A 16,794-nucleotide genomic window follows, 5' to 3' on the forward strand; every position below is an offset into this window, starting at 1 on the left:
TTCGGGCATTAATTTAATGTGCAGTACATACGTTCCACACACATGAAAGTTTACACGTTCGCTTAACGCTGCACATCAAAAAATGCTAAAACCTGGCTTTAGTTTGCAGATGGAATATATTCTGTAAATGCCATGAAATGCGGTTGTTTCCGTGGTGTAGTGGTTATCACATCCGCTTTACACGCGGAAGGTCCCCGGTTCGATCCCGGGCGGAAGCTGCTCTTTTTTTACAGGAAAACCACTGCTTTTTTGTGCAACAATAATATGTGACAATGGTAGAAAAATATTAGATGTGTGGAAATGGCAAGCTGGGCCCATCGTTCACGTGCTATGATAATGGGAATCCACGGGAAGTTTCCTGCACGGCGGCCGTCGGCGGTGAAAAACGAATGAAATTGGCGTTCTATAACAATAGTTCCTTCGACCAGTTGTTCTAGGGCTTCTGTTATAGTATTTGAAGGTTCTATAATATCATTGCTCCTGTGGTCCATATTCCAGGGCACTGGAAGTTTCGCGCCCTACTTTAATTTCTAACAAATACATGTGCTTAACACTGCACATCCCCGAATGCTACAAAGTTGCTTTTGTTTAAATCTTGAATATATCCTGTAAGTGCGACTATGCGCGGTCGTTTCCGTGGTGTAGTGGTTATCACATCCGCCTAACACGCGGAAGGTCCCCGGTTCAATCCCGGGCGGAAACAGCTATTTTCATTGGAAAATCTCAGTCTAATTTTTGTGCAACACTGTAGGTGTGAAGAAGGCGAGCGAGGCCCAGCATTCACCTGGTATGATAATGGGCATACACGGAGAGTTGCTCCCACGGCTGCCGACGGTGGTGTAAATCGTGTTATATTCTTGTTCTATAAGAATAGTTCCATTAACAAGTCGTTTTCGTCTGCTGTTTTAGTATCTGAATGTTCTATAATGTATTTGCTCCTCCGGTCCTTATTCCATGGCACTGGATATAACGCGACCTACTGCAAGCTGTAAAAAAGGCATTTTAGACAGACAAACACATTTACACTTGTGCTTAGCAATGCACATCAATGAATGCAACAAAGTTGCTTTAGTGAACAACATGAATGCATTCTGTAAATTGCAAATCAAGCAGTTTTTTGCATTGTGTAATGGTTAGCACATCCGTGTAACCCGTGGAAGTTCCGCGGTTGTATGCTGGGCGGGGTGAACTAATTTCATATTGGAAAGTCACATTTTAAATTATATATTCTGAAACACAGATAGGTCTTATGGCGGCAATGGAAGATCAAAAGGCTAGGAGAGTGAATAAAGCAGGCGGGAAAGTAGTAATCCACGCGAAATTTTCATCAGGGTTCCGACATTGTCGAGATCTCACTAGCTCCCAATTTTAAAATTCCAGGTCGCCGGAAATTTCGAGCATTAATTTAATGTGCAGTACATACGTTCCACAGACATGAAAGTTTACACGTTCGCTTAACGCTGCACATCAAAAAATGCTAAAACCTGGCTTTAGTTTGCAGATGGAATATATTCTGTAAATGCCAAGACATGCGGTTGTTTCCGTGGTGTAGTGGTTATTACATCCGCCTCACACGCGGAAGGTCCCCGGTTCGATACCGGGCGGAAACAGCTTATTTACATTGGACTACCGCTGTCTGATTTTTGTGCATCACTGATAGGCGACAATGCGAGAAAAATGCTAGGAGTGTGAAGAAGGCGAGCGTGGTGCAGCATTCACGTGGTATCATATTGGTGAAAAGCGGGAAATTACTTTCACGTCTCCCGTCATTGGCGTAAAACGTTTGAAATTGGCGTACTATCACAATAGTTCTTAACAAGTTGTTCTACAGCCGCTGTTACAGTTTCTGAAATTTCTGGAATTTAATTCCTGCCTACTATCCATGGGTACATAATGCAAGGCGCAAGTACAACTTGCACCACCATATGTTGCTATGTTTTTGATGTTGAGCCAGATGTACTCCTAAAGCCTGTGGTTTTGTGATGGGGAGCGCCCACGATAAATAAACGGTGGTTCGTACGCGTGGATGTTGACAATGTGGAAGGTCTACCTTTGGTTGTATTGCTGTTTTTGCTTTTGTTATGTACAGTATATATGAAAATGTAGGCATCACTGGTATATGTCTTTAAATGACTGTAAAGTTTAGGATTGTCCATAAAACTACTTCTGTCTAGAATATTTATCCATTTATACAAGTGAAAAGTAATTTGATGCCTGAGGGAAACAGTTTGCAGTAGAGGGTTATGAAATTGTTTTTAGACTGTCGTTATATGTGTTTAATCTTACTAGCTCCTCTGGTACAATTTCCAGGCCACCGGAAATTTCGCGCTTTAATTTAGTGTGGAGCAAAGACGTTCCACAGACATAGTTTGCACCTTTGCTTAACACAGCACAGCAAGGAATGCCACACACTGGCTTTGGTTTTCAGCTTGAATGTAATCTGTAAATACCCAGTAATGTGGTTGTTTCCGTGGTGTAGTGGTTATCACATCCGCTTTACACGCGGAAGGTCCCCGGTTCGATCCCGGTCGGAAGCAGCTTTTTCTTTACCGCAAAACCACTGCTTTTTTGTGCAACAATAATATGTGACAATGGTAGGAAAATATTAGATGTGTGGAAATGGCGAGCGGGGCAGATAGTTCACGTGCTATGATAATGGGGATCCACGGGAAGTTTCCTGCACGGCGACCGTCAGCGGTGAAAAACGAATGTAATTGGCGTTCTATAACAATAGTTCCTTCGACCAGTTGTTCTAGGGCTTCTGTTATAGTATCTGAAGGTTCTACAATATCATTGCTCCTGTGGTCCATATTCCAGGGGACTGGAATTTTCGCGCCCTACTTTAATTTCTAACAAATACATGTGCTTAACACTGCACATCCCCGAATGCTACAAAGTAGCTTTTGTTTAAATCTTGAATATATCTTGTAAGTGAGACTACGCGCGGTCGTTTCCGTGGTGTAGTGGTTGTCACATCCGCCTAACACGCGGAAGGTCCCCGGTGCAATCCCGGGCGGAAACAGCTATTTTCATTGGAAAAAACACTGTCTAATTTTTGTGCAACACTGTAGGTGCGAAGAAGGCGAGCGAGGCCCAGCATTCACCTGGTATGATAATGGGCAAACACGGAGAGTTGCTCTCACGGCTGCCGACGGTGGTGTAAATCGTGTTATATTCTTGTTCTATAAGAATAGTTCAATTAACAAGTCGTTTTCGTCTGCTGTTTTAGTTTCTGAATGTTCTATGATGTATTTGCTCCTCCGGTCCTTATTCCATGGCACTGGATATAAAGCGACCTACTTCAAGCTGTAAAAAAGGCATTTTAGACAGACAAACACATTTGCACTTGTGCTAAGCACTGCACATCAATGAATGCAACAAAGTTGCTTTAGTAAACAACATGAATGCATTCTGTATATTGCAAATCAAGCAGTTTTTTCGCATTGTGTAATGGTTAGCACATCCGTGTAACCCGTGGAAGGTCCGCGGTTATATGCTGGGCGGGGTGAACTAATTTCATATTGGAAAGTCACATTTTAAATTATATATTCTGAAACACAGATAGGTCTTATGGCGGCAACGGGAGATTAAAAGGCTAGGAGTGTGAATAAAGCAGGCGGGAAAGTAGTAATCCACGCGAAATTTTCATCAGGGTTCCGACATTGTCTAGATCTCACTAGCTCCCATTTTTAAAATTCCAGTTCGCCGGAAATTTCGAGCATTAATTTAATGTGCAGTACATACGTTCCACAGACATGAAAGTTTACACGTTCGCTTAACGCTGCACATCAAAAAATGCTAAAAACTGGCTTTAGTTTGCAGATGGAATATATTCTGTAAATGCCAAGACATGCGGTTGTTTCCGTGGTGTAGTGGTTATCACATCCGTCTCACACGCGTAAAGTCCCCGGTTCGATACCGGGCGGAAACAGCTTATTTACATTGGAAAACCGCTGTCTGATTTTTGTGCATCACTGATAGGCGACAATGCGAGAAAAATGCTACGAGTGTGAAGAAGGCGAGCGTGGTGTAGTATTCACGTGGTATCATACTGGTGAAAAGCGGGAAATTACTTTCACGGCTCCCGACATTGGCGTATAACGTTTGAAATTGGCGTATTATAACAATACTTCTTAACAAGTTGTTCTACAGCCGCTGTTACAGTTTCTGAAATTTCTGGAATTTAATTCCTGCCTACTATCCACGGGTGCATACTGCAAGGCGCAAGTACAACATGCACGACCATATGTCGCTATGTTTTTGATGTTGAGCCAGATGTACTCCTAAAGCCTGTGGGTTTGTGATGGGGAGCGCCCACGATAAATAAACGGTGGTTGGTACGCGTGGATGTTGACAATGTGGAAGGTCTACCTTTGGTTGTATTGCTGTTTTGGCTTATGTTATGTACAGTATATATGAAAATGTCCACCTCTGTGGTTAGCGTGATTAGCTGCCACCCCCGGAGGCCCGGGTTCGATTCCCGGCTCTGCCACGAAATTTGAAAAGTGGTACGAGTGCTGGAACGGGGTCCACTCAGCCTCGGGAGGTCAACTGAGTAGAGGTGTGTTCGATTCCCACCTCAGCCATCCTGGAAGTGGTTTTCCGCGGATTCCCACTTCTCCTCCAGGCGAATGCCGGGATGGTACCTAACTTAAGGCCACGGCCGCTTCCTTCCCTCTTCCTTGCTTATCCCTTCCAATCTTCCCATCCCTCCACAAGGCCCCTGTTCAGCATAGCAGGTGAGGCCGCCTGGGCGAGGTACTGGTCATACTCCCCAGTTGTATTCCCCGACCAAGAGTCTGAAGCTCCAGGTCACTGCACTTGAGGCGGTAGAGGTGGGATCCCTCGATAAGTCCGAGGGAAAAACCGAACCTGGAGGGTAAACTGATGATGATGATGATATATGAAAATGTAGGCATCACTTGTATATGTCTTTAAATGACTGTAAAGTTTAGGATTGTCCATAAAACTACTTCTGTCTAGAATATTTATCCATTTATACAAGTGAAAAGTAATTTGTTGCCTGAGGGAAGTAGTTTGCTGTAGAGGGTTATGAAGTTGTTTTTCGACTATCGTTATATGTGTTTAATTTAGGTCTTACTTGCTCCTCTGGTACAAATTCCAGGCCACCGGAAATTTCGCGCTTTAATTTAGTGTGGAGCACAGACGTTCCACAGACATAAAGTTTACACCTTTGCTTAACACAGCACATCAAGGAATGCCACACACTGGCTCTGGTTTTCAGCTTGAATGTATTCTGTAAATGCCCAGACATGTGGTGGTTTCCGTGGTGTAGTGGTTATTACATCCGCTTTACACGCGGAAGGTCCCCGGTTCGGTCCCGGGCGGAAACAGACCTTTTTTACAGGAAAACCACTGCTTTTTTGTGCAAAAATAATATGTAACAATGGTAGAAAAATATTAGATGTGTGGAAATGGCGAGCGGGGCCCACCGTTCACGTGCTATGATAATGGGAATCCACGGGAAGTTTCCTGCACGGCGGCCGTCAGCGGTGAAAAACGAACGAAATTGGCGTTCTATAACAATAGCTCCTTCGACCAGTTGTTCTAGGGCTTCTGTTATAGTATCTGAAGGTTCTACAATATCATTGCTCCTGTGGTCCATATTCCAGGGCACTGGAAGTTTCGCGCCCTACTTTAATTTCTAACAAATACATGTGCTTAACACTGCACATCCCCGAATGCTAAGAAGTAGCGTTTGTTTAAATCTTGAATATATCCTGTAAGTGAGACTATGCGCGGTCGTTTCCGTGGTGTAGTGGTTATCACATCCGCCTAACACGCGGAAGGTCCCCGGTTCAATCCCGGGCGGAAACAGCTATTTTCATTGGAAAAGCACTGTCTAATATTTGTGCAACACTGTAGGTGTGAAGAAGGCGAGCGAGGCCCAGCATTCACCTGGTATGATAATGGGCAAACACGGAGAGTTGCTCTCACGGCTGCCGACGGTGGTGTAAATCATGTTATATTCTTGTTCTATAAGAATAGTTCCTTTAGCAAGTCGTTTTCGTCTGCTGTTTTAGTATCTGAATGTTCTATAATGTATTTGCTCCTCCGGTCGTTATTCCATGGCACTGGACATAACGCGACCTACTTCAAGCTGTAAAAAAAGGCATTTTAGACAGACAAACACATTGACATTTGTGTTTAGCACTGCACATCAATGAATGCAGCAAAGTTGCTTTAGTGAACAACAAAAATGCATTCTGTAAATTGCAAATCAAGCAGTTTTTTGCATTGTGTAATGGTTAGCACATCCGTGTAACCCGTGGAAGGTCCGCGGTTATATGCTGGGCGGGGTGAACTAATTTCATATTGGAAAGTCACATTTTAAATTATATATTCTGAAACACAGATAGGTCTTATGGCGGCAATGGAAGATTAAAAGGCTAGGAGTGTGAATAAAGCAGGCGGGAAAGTAGTAATCCACGCGAAATTTTCATCAGGGTTCCGATATTGTCTAGATCTCACTAGCTGCCATTTTCAAAATTCCAGGTCGCCGGAAATTTGGAGCATTAATTTAATGTGCAATACATACGTTCCACAGACATGAAAGTTTACACGTTCGCTTAACGCTGCACATCAAAAAATGCTAAAACCTGGCTTTAGTTTGCAGATGGAATATATTCTGTAAATGCCAAGACATGCGGTTGTTTCCGTGGTGTAGTGGTTATTACATCCGCCTCACACGCGGAAGGTCCCCGGTTCGATACCGGGCGGAAACAGCTTATTTACATTGGACTACCGCTGTCTGATTTTTGTGCATCACTGATAGGCGACAATGCGAGAAAAATGCTAGGAGTGTGAAGAAGGCGAGCGTGGTGTAGCATTCATGTGGTATCATACTGGGGAAAAGCGGGAAATTACTTTCACGGCTCCCGACATTGGCGTATAACGTTTGAAATTGGCGTATTATAACAATAGTTCTTAACAAGTTGTTCTACGGCCGCTGTTACAGTTTCTGAAATTTCTGGAATTTAATTCCTGCCTACTATCCATGGGTACATACTGCAAGGCGCAAGTACAACTTGCACGACCATATGTTGCTATGTTTTTGATGTTGAGCCAGATGTACTCCTAAAGCCTGTGGTTTTGTGATGGGGAGCGCCCACGATAAATAAACGGTGGTTGGTACGCGTGGATGTTGACAGTGTGGAAGGTCTACCTTTGGTTGTGTTGCTGTTTTCGCTTATGTTATGTACAGTATATATGAAAATGTAGGCATCACTGGTATATGTCTTTAAATGACTGTAAAGTTTAGGATTGTCCGTAAAACTACTTCTGTCTAGAATATTTATCCATTTATACAAGTGAAAAGTAATTTGTTGCCTGAGGGAAACAGTTTGCAGTAGAGGGTTATGAAGTTGTTTTTCGACTGTCGTTATGTGTGTTTAATCTAGGTCTTACTAGCTCCTCTGGTACAAATTCCAGGCCACCGGACATTTCGCGCTTTAATTTAGTGTGGAGCACAGACGTTCCACAGACATAAAGTTTACACCTATGCTTATCACAGCACATCAAGGAATGCCACACACTGGCTTTGGTTTCTCAGCTTGAATGTATTCAGTAAATGCCAAGACAGGTGGTTGTTTCCGTTGTGTAGTGGTTATCACATCCGCATTACACGCGGAAGGTCCCCGGTTCGATCGCGGGCGGAAGCAGCTCTTTTTTTACAGGAAAACCACTGCTTTTTTGTGCAAAAATAATATGTGACAATGGTAGAAAAATATTAGGTGTGTGGAAATGGCCAGCGGGGCCCATCGTTCACGTGCTATGATAATGGGAATTCACGGGAAGTTTCCTGCACGGCGGCCGTCGGCGGTGAAAAACGAACGAAATTGGCGTTCTATAACAATAGCTCCTTCGACCAGTTGTTCTAGGGCTTCTGTTATAGTATCTGAAGGTTCTACAATATCATTGCTCCTGTGGTCCATATTCCAGGGCACTGGAAGTTTCGCGCCCTACTTTAATTTCTAACAAATACATGTGCTTAACACTGCACATCCCCGAATGCTACAAAGTAGCGTTTGTTTAAATCTTGAATATATCCTGTAAGTGAGACTATGCGCGGTCGTTTCCGTGGTGTAGTGGTTATCACATCCGCTTAACACGCGGAAGGTCCCCGGTTCAATCCCGGGCGGAAACAGCTATTTTCATTGGAAAAGCACTGTCTAATATTTGTGCAACACTGTAGGTGTGAAGAAGGCGAGCGAGGCCCAGCATTCACCTGGTATGATAATGGGCAAACACGGAGAGTTGCTCTCACGGCTGCCGACGGTGGTGTAAATCGTGTTATATTCTTGTTCTATAAGAATAGTTCCATTAGCAAGACGTTTTCGTCTGCTGTTTTAGTATCTGAATGTTCTATAATGTATTTGCTCCTCCGGTCGTTATTCCATGGCACTGGACATAACGCGACCTACTTCAAGCTGTAAAAAAAGGCATTTTAGACAGACAAACACATTGACATTTGTGCTTAGCACTGCACATCAATGAATGCAGCAAAGTTGCTTTAGTGAACAACAAAAATGCATTCTGTAAATTGCAAATCAAGCAGTTTTTTGCATTGTGTAATGGTTAGCACATCCGCGTAACCCGTGGAAGGTCCGCGGTTATATGCTGGGCGGGGTGAACTAATTTCATATTGGAAAGTCACATTTTAAATTATATATTCTGAAACACAGATAGGTCTTATGGCGGCAATGGAAGATTAAAAGGCTAGGAGTGTGAATAAAGCAGGCGGGAAAGTAGTAATCCACGCGAAATTTTCATCAGGGTTCCGATATTGTCTAGATCTCACTAGCTGCCATTTTTAAAATTCCAGGTCGCCGGAAATTTGGAGCATTAATTTAATGTGCAGTACATACGTTCCACAGACATGAAAGTTTACACGTTCGCTTAACGCTGCACATCAAAAAATGCTAAAACCTGGCTTTAGTTTGCAGATGGAATATATTCTGTAAATGCCAAGACATGCGGTTGTTTCCGTGGTGTAGTGGTTATCACATCCGCCTCACACGCGGAAGGTCCCCGGTTCGATACCGGGCGGAAACAGCTTATTTACATTGGAAAACCGCTGTCTGATTTTTGTGCATCACTGATAGGCGACAATGGGAGAAAAATGCTAGGAGTGTGAAGAAGGTCGAGCGTGGTGTAGCATTCACGTGGTATCATACTGGGGAAAAGCGGGAAATTACTTTCACGCCTCCCGACATTGGGGTAAAACGTTTGAAATTGGCGTCCTATAACAATAGTTCTTAACAAGTTGTTCTACAGCCGCTGTTACAGTTTCTGAAATTTCTGGAATTTAATTCCTGCCTACTATCCATGGGTACATACTGCAAGGCGCAAGTACAACTTGCACGACCATATGTCGCTATGTTTTTGATGTTGAGCCAGATGTACTCCTAAAGCCTGTGTTTTTGTGATGGGGAGCGTCCACGATAAATAAACGGTGGTTGGTACGCGTGGAGGTTGACAATGTGGAAGGTCTACCTTTGGTTGTATTGCTGTTTTGGCTTACGTTATGTACAGTATATATGAAAATGTAGGCATCACTGGTATATGTCTTTAAATGACTGTAAAGTTTAGGATTGTCCATAAAACTACTTCTGTCTAGAATATTTATCCATTTATACAAGTGAAAAGTAATTTGTTGCCTGAGGGAATCAGTTTGCAGTAGAGGGTTATGAAATTGTTTTTCGACTGTCGTTATATGTGTTTAATCTAGGTCTTACTAGCTCCTCTGGTACAAATTCCAGGCCACCGGAAATTTCGCCCTTTAATTTAGTGTGGAGCACAGACGTTCCACAGACATAAAGTTTACACCTATGCTTATCACAGCACATCAAGGAATGCCACACACTGGCTTTGGTTTTCAGCTTGAATGTATTCTGTAAATGCCAAGACATGTGGTTGTTTCCGTGGTGTAGTGGTTATCACATCCGCCTAACACGCGGAAGGTCCCCGGTTCAATCCCGGGCGGAAACAGCTATTTTCACTGGAAAAACACTGTCTAATTTTTGTGCAACACTGTAGGTGTGAAGAAGGCGAGCGAGGCCCAGCATTCACCTGGTATGATAATGGGCAAACACGGAGAGTTGCTCTCACGGCAGCCGACGGTGGTGTAAATCGTGTTATATTCTTGTTCTATAAGAATAGTTCCATTAACAAGTCGTTTTCATCTGCTGTTTTAGTATCTGAATGTTCTATAATGTATTTGCTCCTCCGGTCCTTATTCCATGGCACTGGATATAAAGCGACCTACTTCAAGCTGTAAAAAAGTCATTTTAGACAGACAAACACATTTACACTCGTGCTAAGCACTGCACATCAATGAATGCAACAAAGTTGCTTTAGTGAACAACATGAATGCATTCTGTAAATTGCAAATCAAGCAGTTTTTTGCATTGTGTAATGGTTAGCACATTCGTGTAACCCGTGGAAGGTCCGCGGTTATATGCTGGGCGGGGTGAACTAATTTCATATTGGAAAGTCACATTTTAAATTATATATTCTGAAACACAGATAGGTCTTATGGCGGCAATGGAAGATTAAAAGGCTAGGAGTGTGAATATAGCAGGCGGGAAAGTAGTAATCCACGCGTAATTTTCATCAGGGTTCCGACATTGTCCAGATCTCACTAGCTCCCATTTTTAAAATTCCAGGTCGCCGGAAATTTCGAGCATTAATTTAATGTGCAGTACATACGTTCCACAGACATGAAAGTTTACACGTCCGCTTAACGCTGCACATCAAAAAATGCTAAAACCTGGCTTTAGTTTTCAGATGGAATATATTCTGTAAATGCCAAGACATGCGGTTGTTTCCGTGGTGTAGTGGTTATTACATCCGCCTCACACACGGAAGGTCCCCGGTTCGATACCGGGCGGAAACAGCTTATTTACATTGGACTACCGCTGTCTGATTTTTGTGCATCACTGATAGGCGACAATGCGAGAAAAATGCTAGGAGTGTGAAGAAGGCGAGCGTGGTGTAGCATTCACGTGGTATCATACTGGGGAAAAGCGGGAAATTACTTTCACGGCTCCCGACATTGGCGTATAACGTTTGAAATTGGCGTATTATAACAATAGTTCTTAACAAGTTGTTCTACGGCCGCTGTTACAGTTTCTGAAATTTCTGGAATTTAATTCCTGCCTACTATCCATGGGTGCATACTGCAAGGCGCAAGTACAACTTGCACGACCATATGTTGCTATGTTTTTGATGTTGAGCCAGATGTACTCCTAAAGCCTGTGGTTTTGTGATGGGGAGCGCCCACGATAAATAAACGGTGGTTGGTACGCGTGGATGTTGACAGTGTGGAAGGTCTACCTTTGGTTGTGTTGCTGTTTTGGCTTATGTTATGTACAGTATATATGAAAATGTAGGCATCACTGGTATATGTCTTTAAATGACTGTAAAGTTTAGGATTGTCCATAAAACTACTTCTGTCTAGAATATTTATCCATTTATACAAGTGAAAATTAATTTGTTGCCTGAGGGAAACAGTTTGCAGTAGAGGGTTATGAAGTTGTTTTTCGACTGTCGTTATATGTGTTTAATCTAGGTCTTACTAGCTCCTCTGGTACAAATTCCAGGCCACCGGACATTTCGCGCTTTAATTTAGTGTGGAGCACAGACGTTCCACAGACATAAAGTTTACACCTATGCTTATCACAGCACATCAAGGAATGCCACACACTAGCTTTGGTTTTCAGCTTGAATGTATTCTGTAAATGCCCAGACATGTGGTTGTTTCCGTGGTGTAGTGGTTATCACATCCGCTTTACACGCGGAAGGTCCCCGGTTCAATCCCGGGCGGAAACAGCTATTTTCATTGGAAAAACACTGTCTAATTTTTGTGCAACACTGTAGGTGTGAAGAAGGCGAGCGAGGCCCTGCATTCACCTCGTATGATAATGGGCAAACACGGAGAGTTGCTCTCACGGCTGGCGACGTTGGTGTAAATCATTTTTATATTCGTGTTCTATAAGAATAGTACCATTAACAAGTCGTGTTCGTCTGCTGTTTTAGTATCTGAATGTTCTATAATGTATTTGCTCCTCCGGTCCTTATTCCATGGATATAACGCGACCTACTTCAAGCTGTAAAAAAGGCATTTTAGACAGACAAACACATATACACTTGTGCTTAGCACTGCAAATCAATGAATGCAACAAAGTTGCTTTAGTGAACAACATGAATGCATTCTGTAAATTGCAAATCAAGCAGTATTTTGCATTGTGTAATGGTTAGCACATCCGTGTAACCCGTGGAAGGTCCGCGGTTATATGCTGGGCGGGGTGAACTAATTTCATATTGGAAAGTCACATTTTAAATTATATATTCTGAAACACAGATAGGTCTTATGGCGGCAATGGAAGATTAAGAGGCTAGGAATGTGAACATAGCAAGCGGGAAAGTAGTAATCCACGCGAAATTTTCACCAGGGTTTCGACATTGTCTAGATCTCACCAGTTCCCATTTTTAAAATTCCAGGTCGCGGGGAAATTTCGAGCATTAATTTAATGTGCAGTACATACGTTCCACAGACATGAAAGTTTACACGTTCGCTTAACGCTGCACATCAAATAATGCAAAAAAACTGGCTTTAGTTTGCAGATGGAATATATTCTGTAAATGCCAACAAATGCGGTTGTTTCCGTGGTGTAGTGGTTATCACATCCGCCTCACACGCGGAAGGTCCCCGGTTCGATACCGGGCGGAAACAGCTTATTTACATTGGAAAACCGCTGTCTGATTTTTGTGCATCACTGATAGGCGACAATGCGAGAAAAATGATAGGAGTGTGAAGAAGGCGAGCGTGGTGTAGCATTCACGTGGTATCATACTGGTGAAAAGCGGGAAATTACTTTCACGGCTCCCGACATTGGCGTATAACTTTTGAAATTGGCGTATTATAACAATAGTCCTTAACAAGTTGTTCTACAGCCGCTGTTACAGTTTCTGAAATTTCTGGAATTTAATTCCTGCCTACTATCCATGGGTACATACTGCAAGGCGCAAGTACAACTTGCACGACCATATGTTGCTATGTTTTTGATGTTGAGCCAGATGTACTCCTAAAGCCTGTGGTTTTGTGATGGGGGGCGCCCACGATAAATAAACGGTGGTTGGTACGCGTGGATGTTGACAATGTGGAAGGTCTACCTTTGGTTGTATTGCTGTTTTTGCTTATGTTATGTATAGTATATATGAAAATGTAGGCATCACAGGTATATGTCTTTAAATGACTGTAAAGTTTAGGATTGTCCATAAAACTACTTCTGTCTAGAATATTTATCCATTTATACAAGTGAAAAGTAATATGTTGCATGAGGGAAACAGTTTGCAGTAGAGGGTTATGAAATTGTTTTTCGACTGTCTTTATATGTGTTTAATCTAGGTCTTACTAGCCCCTCTGGTACAAATTCCAGGCCACCGGAAATTTCGCGCTTAAATTTAGTGTGGAGCAAAGACGTTCCACAGACATAAAGTTTACACCTTTGCTTAACACAGCACATCAAGGAATGCCACACACTGGCTTTGGTTTTCAGCTTGAATGTATTCTGCAAATACGCAGGCATATGGTTGTTTCCGTGGTGTAGTGGTTATCACATCCGTATTACACGCGGAAGGTCCCCGGTTCGATCCCGGGTGGAAGCAGCTTTTTCTTTACCGGAAAACCACTGCTTTTTTGTGCAACAATAATATGTGACAATGGTAGAAAAATATTAGATGTGTGCAAATGGCGAGCGCGGCCCATCGTTCACGTGCTATGATAATGGGGATCCACGGTAAGTTTCCTGCACGGCGGCGGTCGGCGGTGAAAAACGAATGAAATTAGCGTTCTATAACAATAGTTCCTTCGACCAGTTGTTCTAGGGCTTCTGTTATAGTATCTGAAGGTTCTACAATATCATTGCTCCTGTGGTCCATATTCCAGGGCACTGGAAGTTTCGCGCCCTACTTTAATTTCTAACAAATACATGTGCTTAACACTGCACATCCCCGAATGCTAAGAAGTAGCTTTTGTTTAAATCTTGAATATATCCTGTAAGTGACACTATGCGCGGTCGTTTCCGTGTTGAAGTGGTTATCACATCCGCCTAACACGCGGAAGGTCCAAGGTGCAATCCCGGGCGGAAACAGCTATATTCATTGGAAAAACACTGTCTAATTTTTGTGCAACACTGTAGGTGTGAAGAAGGCGAGCGAGGCCCAGCATTCACCTGGTATGATAATGGGCAAACACGGAGACTTGCTCTCACGGCTGCCGACGGTGGTGTAAATCGTGTTATATTCTTGTTCTATAAGAATAGTTCCATTAACAAGTCGTTTTCGTCTGCTGTTTTAGTATCTGAATGTTCTATAATGTATTTGCTCCTCCGGTCCTTATTCCATGGCACTGAACATAACGCGACCTACTTCAAGCTGTAAAAAAGGCATTTTAGACAGACAAACACATTTACACTTGTGCTTAGCACTGCACATCAATGAATGCAACAAAGTTGCTTTTGTGAACAACATGAATGTATTCTGTAAATTGCAAATCAAGCAGTTTTTTGCATTGTGTAATGGTTAGCACATCCGTGTAACCCGTGGAAGGTCCGCGGTTATATGCTGGGCGGGGTGAACTAATTTCATATTGGAAAGTCACATTTTAAATTATATATTCTGAAACACAGATAGGTCATATGGCGGCAATGGAAGATTAAAAGGCTAGGAGTGTGAATAAAGCAGGCGGGAAAGTAGTAATCCACGTGAAATTTTCATCAGGGTTCCGACATTGTCTAGATCTCACCAGCTCCCATTTTTAAAATTCCAGGTCGCGGGGAAATTTCGAGCAGCAATTTAATGTGCAGTACATACGTTCCACAGACATGAAAGTTTACACGTTCGCTTAACGCTGCACATCAAAAAATGCTAAAAACTGGCTTTAGTTTGCAGATGGAATATATTCTGTAAATGCCATGACATGCGGTTGTTTCCGTGGTGTAGTGGTTATCAAATCCGCCTCACACGCGGAAGGTCCCCGGTTCGATACCGGGCGGAAAAAGCCTATTTACATTGGAAAACTGCAGTCTGATTCTTGTGCATCACTTTTAGGCGACAATGGGAGAAAAATGCTAGGAGTGTGAAGAAGGCGAGCGTGGTGTAGCATTCACGTGGTATCATACTGGTGAAAAGCGGGAAATTACTTTCACGGCTCCCGACATTGGCGTAAAACGTTTGAAATTGGCGTACTATAACAATAGTTCTTAACAAGTTGTTCTACAGCCGCTGTTACGTTTTCTGAAATTTCTGGAATTTAATTCCTGCCTACTATCCATGGGTACATACTTCAAGGCGCAAGTACAACTTGCACGACCATATGTTGCTATGTTTTTGATGTTGAGCCAGATGTACTCCTAAAGCCTGTGGTTTTGTGATGGGGAGAGCCCACGATAAATAAACGGTGGATGGTACGCGTGGATGTTGACAATGGGAAGGTCTACCTTTGGTTGTATTGCTGTTTTGGCTTATGTTATGTACAGTATATATGAAAATGTAGGCATCACTGGTATATGTCTTTAAATGACTGTAAAGTTTAGGATTGTCCATAAAACTACTTCTGTCTAGAATATTTATCCATTTATACAAGTGAAAAGTAATTTGTTGCCTGAGGGAAACAGTTTGCAGTAGAGGGTTATGAAGTTGTTTTTCGACTGTCGTTATATGTGTTTAATCTAGGTCTTACTAGCTCCTTCCAGGCCACCGGAAATTTCGCGCTTTAATTGAGTGTGGAGCACAGACGTTCCACAGACATAAAGTTTACACCTTTGCTTAACACAGCACATCAAGGAATGCCACACACTGGCTTTGGTTTTCAGCTTGAATGTATTCTGTAAATACCCAGACATGCGGTTGTTTCCGTGGTGTAGTGGTTATCACATCCGCTTTACACACGGAAGGTCCCCGGTTCGATCCCGGGCGGAAGCAGCTTTTTCTTAACCGGAAAACCACTGCTTTTTGTGCAACAATAATATGTGACAATGGTAGAAAAATATTAGATGTGTGGAAATGGCGAGCGGGGCCCATCGTTCACGTGCTATGATAATAGGAATCCACGGGAAGTTTCCTGCACGGCGGCCGTCGGCGGTGAAAAACGAATGAAATTAGCGTTCCATAACAATAGTTCCTTCGACCAGTTGTTCTAGGGCTTCTGTTATAGTATCTGAAGGTTCTACAATATCATTGCTCCTGTGGTCCATATTCCAGGGGACTGGAAGTTTGGCGCCCTACTTTAATTTCTAACAAATACATGTGCTTAACACTGCACATCTCCGAATGATACAAAGTAGCTTTTGTTTAAATCTTGAATATATCCTGTAAGTGAGACTATGCGCGGTCGTTTCCGTGGTGAAGTGGTTATCACATCCGCCTAACACGCGGAAGGTCCCCGGTTCAATCCCGGGCGGAAACAGCTATTTTCATTGGAAAAACACTGTCTAATTTTTGTGCAACACTGTAGGTGTGAAGAAGGCGAGCGAGGCCCAGCATTCACCTGGTATGATAATGGGCAAACACGGAGAGTAACTCTCACGGCAGCCGACGGTGGTGTAAATCGTGTTATATTCTTGTTCTATAAGAATAGTTCCATTAACAAGTCGTTTTCGTCTGCTGTTTTAGTATCTGAATGTTCTATAATGTATTTGCTCCTCCCGTCCTTATTCCATGGCACTGGATATACTTCAAGCTGTAAAAAAGGCATTTTAGACAGACAAA

At 42.8% G+C, this 16,794-nt stretch overlaps 19 non-coding genes across 19 annotated transcripts; all 19 read left to right on the plus strand.

Annotated features, from left to right (window-relative positions):
* The first annotated feature begins 145 nt into the window (after positions 1-145).
* Positions 146-218, plus strand: TRNAV-UAC (transfer RNA valine (anticodon CAC)). The gene has a single exon. It is a non-coding gene; the product is annotated as a tRNA-Val (tRNA).
* A 412-nt stretch (positions 219-630) lies between these two features.
* TRNAV-AAC (transfer RNA valine (anticodon AAC)) lies at positions 631-703 on the plus strand. The gene has a single exon. It is a non-coding gene; the product is annotated as a tRNA-Val (tRNA).
* An 834-nt stretch (positions 704-1,537) lies between these two features.
* Positions 1,538-1,610, plus strand: TRNAV-CAC (transfer RNA valine (anticodon UAC)). Its single transcript has one exon. It is a non-coding gene; the product is annotated as a tRNA-Val (tRNA).
* An 854-nt stretch (positions 1,611-2,464) lies between these two features.
* Positions 2,465-2,537, plus strand: TRNAV-UAC (transfer RNA valine (anticodon UAC)). Its single transcript has one exon. It is a non-coding gene; the product is annotated as a tRNA-Val (tRNA).
* A 412-nt stretch (positions 2,538-2,949) lies between these two features.
* Positions 2,950-3,022, plus strand: TRNAV-AAC (transfer RNA valine (anticodon AAC)). The gene has a single exon. It is a non-coding gene; the product is annotated as a tRNA-Val (tRNA).
* An 836-nt stretch (positions 3,023-3,858) lies between these two features.
* Positions 3,859-3,931, plus strand: TRNAV-CAC (transfer RNA valine (anticodon CAC)). Its single transcript has one exon. It is a non-coding gene; the product is annotated as a tRNA-Val (tRNA).
* A 1,350-nt stretch (positions 3,932-5,281) lies between these two features.
* Positions 5,282-5,354, plus strand: TRNAV-UAC (transfer RNA valine (anticodon UAC)). Its single transcript has one exon. It is a non-coding gene; the product is annotated as a tRNA-Val (tRNA).
* A 411-nt stretch (positions 5,355-5,765) lies between these two features.
* On the plus strand, positions 5,766-5,838 carry TRNAV-AAC (transfer RNA valine (anticodon AAC)). The gene has a single exon. It is a non-coding gene; the product is annotated as a tRNA-Val (tRNA).
* Positions 5,839-6,673: 835 nt separating this feature from the next.
* On the plus strand, positions 6,674-6,746 carry TRNAV-CAC (transfer RNA valine (anticodon CAC)). The gene has a single exon. It is a non-coding gene; the product is annotated as a tRNA-Val (tRNA).
* Positions 6,747-8,094: 1,348 nt separating this feature from the next.
* Positions 8,095-8,167, plus strand: TRNAV-AAC (transfer RNA valine (anticodon AAC)). The gene has a single exon. It is a non-coding gene; the product is annotated as a tRNA-Val (tRNA).
* An 835-nt stretch (positions 8,168-9,002) lies between these two features.
* On the plus strand, positions 9,003-9,075 carry TRNAV-CAC (transfer RNA valine (anticodon CAC)). Its single transcript has one exon. It is a non-coding gene; the product is annotated as a tRNA-Val (tRNA).
* An 863-nt stretch (positions 9,076-9,938) lies between these two features.
* On the plus strand, positions 9,939-10,011 carry TRNAV-AAC (transfer RNA valine (anticodon AAC)). Its single transcript has one exon. It is a non-coding gene; the product is annotated as a tRNA-Val (tRNA).
* Positions 10,012-10,845: 834 nt separating this feature from the next.
* Positions 10,846-10,918, plus strand: TRNAV-CAC (transfer RNA valine (anticodon CAC)). The gene has a single exon. It is a non-coding gene; the product is annotated as a tRNA-Val (tRNA).
* An 862-nt stretch (positions 10,919-11,780) lies between these two features.
* TRNAV-UAC (transfer RNA valine (anticodon UAC)) lies at positions 11,781-11,853 on the plus strand. The gene has a single exon. It is a non-coding gene; the product is annotated as a tRNA-Val (tRNA).
* Positions 11,854-12,684: 831 nt separating this feature from the next.
* On the plus strand, positions 12,685-12,757 carry TRNAV-CAC (transfer RNA valine (anticodon CAC)). The gene has a single exon. It is a non-coding gene; the product is annotated as a tRNA-Val (tRNA).
* Positions 12,758-13,619: 862 nt separating this feature from the next.
* Positions 13,620-13,692, plus strand: TRNAV-UAC (transfer RNA valine (anticodon UAC)). Its single transcript has one exon. It is a non-coding gene; the product is annotated as a tRNA-Val (tRNA).
* Positions 13,693-15,012: 1,320 nt separating this feature from the next.
* On the plus strand, positions 15,013-15,085 carry TRNAV-CAC (transfer RNA valine (anticodon CAC)). Its single transcript has one exon. It is a non-coding gene; the product is annotated as a tRNA-Val (tRNA).
* An 850-nt stretch (positions 15,086-15,935) lies between these two features.
* Positions 15,936-16,008, plus strand: TRNAV-UAC (transfer RNA valine (anticodon CAC)). The gene has a single exon. It is a non-coding gene; the product is annotated as a tRNA-Val (tRNA).
* A 411-nt stretch (positions 16,009-16,419) lies between these two features.
* TRNAV-AAC (transfer RNA valine (anticodon AAC)) lies at positions 16,420-16,492 on the plus strand. The gene has a single exon. It is a non-coding gene; the product is annotated as a tRNA-Val (tRNA).
* Positions 16,493-16,794: the final 302 nt, after the last annotated feature.

This window comes from Anabrus simplex, chromosome 3 (genome assembly GCF_040414725.1).
Source record: "Anabrus simplex isolate iqAnaSimp1 chromosome 3, ASM4041472v1, whole genome shotgun sequence".
Lineage (NCBI taxonomy): Eukaryota > Metazoa > Arthropoda > Insecta > Orthoptera > Tettigoniidae > Anabrus > Anabrus simplex.